The sequence below is a fragment of the Alligator sinensis genome, unplaced genomic scaffold (assembly GCF_000455745.1).
Source record: "Alligator sinensis unplaced genomic scaffold, ASM45574v1 scaffold233_2, whole genome shotgun sequence".
NCBI lineage: Eukaryota > Metazoa > Chordata > Crocodylia > Alligatoridae > Alligator > Alligator sinensis.
The window spans coordinates 2153262-2157892 of NW_005841941.1; the positions used below are offsets into that span (position 1 = coordinate 2153262).

Genomic DNA, 4631 nt, shown 5'->3' on the forward strand with positions numbered 1-4631 from the left:
ACAAACGGTTCTTGGTAATCACTTGGTCTCTTAGGGTGCTTACACAAGTTATATTTTTCATGAAGTTGGGCTCCTGAAAGTGCACGACAGCTGTGACATACCACACATGCACTGCTGCAGAGTGCTTTTAAAAGGGCCAATTATGTGAAAAATTAACCCTCATCAAATTAGGTATTAGATTAAGGTGCTGTAAAGCAGAGCGCTTTAGGAAATTTGCATTCCCTTGCAGGTTTAATTTTTCATGGAGAGGCAGGGCTGGGCTGGTGTAGGGGAGGGAGGAGGAAGGGAGCAGCATGGAGCTGCTAGCTGAGCTTTGCCTGGCCTGAGCTGAAAGGAGGGAAGGAGTGGAACAGAGCTTCCTCGCCTAGCAGCCCCTCCTCCCCCAGATACCCCAGCTGGGGTATTGGGGGGACCCAGGCTAGGTCTGTGAGGTGAGGGGACTCCGTTCCACCTCACTCCCACCCCCCAGCTCCAGCTGGGCCTCTTGAGACTGGCAGCAGGAGTTGCTTTGCCCAGCCTCATAGGCGACTGGTAGGGGGTGCATGAGGGTGCACGTGCTCCCCCAACGGGAGCAGTGCCCCCCCGATGACTGACAATGACACTATCTGGGGAGGAGGAGGTGAAACAGAGCCCCCCCGTGCCGCCTCATGGGCCTGGTCCAGCTCTTTGCAATACCCCAGCTGGGGTAGCTGTTGGGGAAGCCTGCAAAGCAAGGGGGCTCCATTCCACTTCCTTCCAGCTCAGGACCAGCAAAGCCCAGCTAGCAGCTCCATGCTGCTCCCTTCCTCCTCGCTCCCCCACTGAAAGCCTCAGAGCTTGGGGAGGGGCAGGGCTGGGAAGAGGGGCAGTTCAGCAGCCTCCCCATATATAGGCCAGGGCCAGTATGGGTAGGCTTGATTCTCTCACCCTTGCACCCCAAGGCAAATGTCTGTTGGGTTGCAGGGAAGGGAGGAGGGGGCTCTAACTCAACGCGCTTCACATAGTGCCATGAGTTGGAGTGGGGCCCCGAATGTCTGTAGGCACCCTTAGGTGTCCTGGGACAACAATATTCGCTATCTAATACATGTCATGTCAGAAAAGTACTTTCTCTGAGCAGCTTTGAATTTGTTCCTTTTCAGTTTCATTGAACATTCCTTTGTTCAAGAGCAGAGAAAAAAATAAAGAAATGGGACACAATTCAGTAATACACTAAGTATCTTCTACTATAATCTACAAGCTCATCAACTGGAAACAGCAGAGGTGGAGAAGAACTGTGAGCTTGTTGATCATAGGATGACTATGAACCATCAGTGTGATGCTGCTGTAAAAAGGTGAATGTTATCCTAGCATGTATTAGGAGAAGTTTTTCTGATATAGCTAGAAAAGAATTAATGTCATTGTTTGAGCCTCTGGTGAGACCACAACTGGAACATTAAGTACAATTTTGTTCTTCTTTATTCACGAAAGATAAATTGAAACTGGAACAGGAGCAAATGTGGACTTACTTGGATGATTGGCGGAATGGTGAACTCTACCTGACAAGAAAAGACAAGAAAAACTGTGCATGTTTAGCCTAGTAAAATTAAGACTTTGATGTGTCCATGTGACTTGTTTATAAGTATATCAAGGGAGTACATACGAGGGAGGAAAACGAACAATTTAAGATAAAGAACAATGCTGGCTGTAGAGCGGTGAGTATAAATTGGTCATGAATAAATTTAAACTGGGCATTACAAGAAGATTCCTAATCACTACAGCAATGAGGTTCTGAAAAAAAACTTTTCAACAGAAGTAAGGGTGAGAACAAACTGTATTGCTTTTAAGATAAAGCTCAATATACCTACAAAAGGAATTATACAAGGTAGTGCCTATGGTCAAAAGCAGGACTTGATGACTTAGATGGTTTCTTCTGGCCAATGAACCTATATCCTATTGAAAAGAGAAGAGACTAGCAAACAAAAGCCATTGCACATCATATTTTATTGTTATTGTTATTACTACAAATTTTTATTGATAGTCCTCATTACATGATCATAGTCCATTAGAACAGGTACCCATCTCCTGGATGCTCACCTTCCAGATTATCTGGTTGGGGGGAGAAATCTTCCCTCATAACCGTCTGCTAAGAGAGAAAGGAAGATGTGTATTGTCCCCCTTTTCCTTTCTGCTGTGAAATAAGATGGGGAGAATACAGTAGCAGCTTTCTTCCAGCCTTCTTTTGGTTTTTGGCTTCTTAAAAAAAAAAGCCACTCTCTCTTGTCCTAAAGACACTTTTTTAGAACGTTGATAGCTGTAAGTGTTGGAGAGAGATCAACACTCTGAAACATGAACTCCCTATTTGTATTAAAGAGAGTTAAGCAGAATCTTGCTTGGGTTGAGGCATGATCTATTGCAGAAATATATAGAACAGAAATGTCAGAAAGGCACTTGATGGGAAATATAAATAAAAAAAGAGGAGCCATTTCAGTGAATGATCGCTACCATGTAAATGACTGGTATTGTATACAGGCTGCCTTGTGACTGGTGGCAGGGGGTGGGGGAGATGCCCCTTGTGCTTCCTCATAAAGATCTGCACTCTTGATATTTCCTGTGAAATTCCTCCTGATTAAGTAAGTGTTTGCTGCTCACAGCCTTAGGACAGCATTGGGAAAGGAAGCTGGACCTCTTACACTATAGCTGTAAGGAGGAATATTAGTTAACTGAGTGGCAGACCATGTATGCAACTTTCTTGTCTTCAAATCACATCTAAAATGAAGCCAGGATGACCCCAATAAAGGTGATTACGTTGGCCTAGGTACACATATGAAGTTTTAAGTTTACAGATGCCTATTGCTGGTGATGATTTATAAGCCAGAAAAAACCTCTGTCATACCTTGCATACCTGGCAACTGAAAATAACCCGGAAGCAACTCCTCACTTGCAAAGTCAGAGTTTGATCTGGGAATCATTGGCACCAAATGTGGAATCACCCAGTGCCATATTCAAGTGGTATTTCAGAGAAGGGCTCCATATAAGTTCAGGCTGTATGAAATTCAGGCTCTATAAACAAAAAGAGCACTGGCTCAGGCAGGATCTGACTCCTTCCCGTGATATTAAACGTTGCACTGTCTATGTATGTTTATAGTTATTTGTCACACATAGCCTTGATACTTTAAATGGAAATGGCTGCTATATGCAAAAATACCATTCTGCAGTAATAAATGTTTTTTTTCCTTTTAAATCCGTGAGTTAGGGGAAAATGGTTTGATGGTATAGATGGGGCTGTGGGTGAGGACTCAAGAGACCTGGGTACAATACCTAGCTCTGCCATTAACACAGGAGTCCCAAACTGTGGTACACATACCCTGACATCTCTGGGGGCTACGCAGGAGAACTTGTGTAATGTCAGATTTAATTTTTATTATAACAATAATAATTGGCATTTAAAGGGTTAAATATATAACTGTAGTATGCTGGCAGCTGGTAAATCTGGAAGGGGGTATGCAATAACGAAAAGTTTGGGAACCTCTTCACTAATATTTCAGGTGTTCTTGGTATATTAGATCTTGGGAAACTTCTGTTTCCTATCCCAACATTTTTCTGTCTGGTCTGTTTTGTTTGGGGCAGGACCTGTGCCTGTGCAGCACCTACCACCAGAGGGGTCTAATCTCAGGGGAGCCTTCTAGGAACTGACATATTACAAGTCATCAATAAAAATTGTATCCTTACCTGTCATTTCCCAATCCCCCCAGTTAGGCATGTGCTAATGAGGAGCAGTACTTACCATGATCCAGGAGCCAGACACCCTTGTGCAGAGAGGCTGCCCCTCTTTCAGACCATAGGCAGGTGCAGTAGGTTGGGATGGCAATTCCTCCTCCTTTTAGCACCCATTTCCACTCCAGCTCCTTTTGCCTCCAAGTGGAAGGCAGAGTGCAGGGTGAGAGAGTAGGGCAGGGGTGCATGTGGATGCAGAAGGGCCTGCGACTATGGCCCTGTGTTTCCTTCTTTACAGCGCACTGCCTATTACGCTGGCATCAAATGAGCTGGCACTTCAGGTTTTCTCCGATTTAAAAAAATTCGCAATTTTCGGTTGAAAGAAAGCAACCCCAAATCCACATTCTTCTGCGATTAAAATGAAACACCGCTATATCTAGATCGATATTTTAATGACGTTTCATTTTAATCATGAAAAAAATGTGGATTTGGGGTTACTTTTTTAAAACTGAAAACTGGGGATTTTTTTTTTTAAATTAGAAAAAACCAGGATCCCTGCCGGGCACTTGGGATGGAGGAGAAAAGTCACCGGGTCAGCCCCTTGCCCACATTGTCCCCCCGGGGCCGTGCTGGGATGGATCAGGTGCCACTGAGGGCACACAACCGTCCAGGCCGCCCAGGCGAGCGGAGCTGGAGGCTGCCCGAGGAAGGTGGCAGGGCTGGAGGGTTGGCGGGGACATTTCTTTGCCCCTTTTCTGTGATTCGGCTTCTCTCGTCCTGGTAAATTCCCTGAGTGGAGGCGAGGGCAACCGGGGCCGGCCACAGGCAGGTAGAAAGGCAGGTAGGTGGCGGGGAAAGACACCTGGCCCCGGCGTCAGCTTCCTGATCCACCTTAAACATCTCCTCCAGTGGCCAGGGATTTCCGGGGTGGGGTGTTTCCCTGCGCTGCCCTCTGCAGC

General features: G+C 45.8%; 1 long non-coding RNA gene across 1 annotated transcript; it reads right to left on the reverse strand.

The window, feature by feature from the left end:
- Positions 1 to 1946: 1946 nt before the first annotated feature.
- Positions 1947 to 4619, reverse strand: LOC112549641. Its single transcript, XR_003093153.1, has 3 exons — positions 3743 to 4619; positions 2852 to 3018; positions 1947 to 2146 (listed from the first exon to the last, which is right to left on the reverse strand). It is a non-coding gene; the product is annotated as an uncharacterized LOC112549641 (long non-coding RNA).
- Between the last annotated feature and the right edge of the window lie 12 nt (positions 4620 to 4631).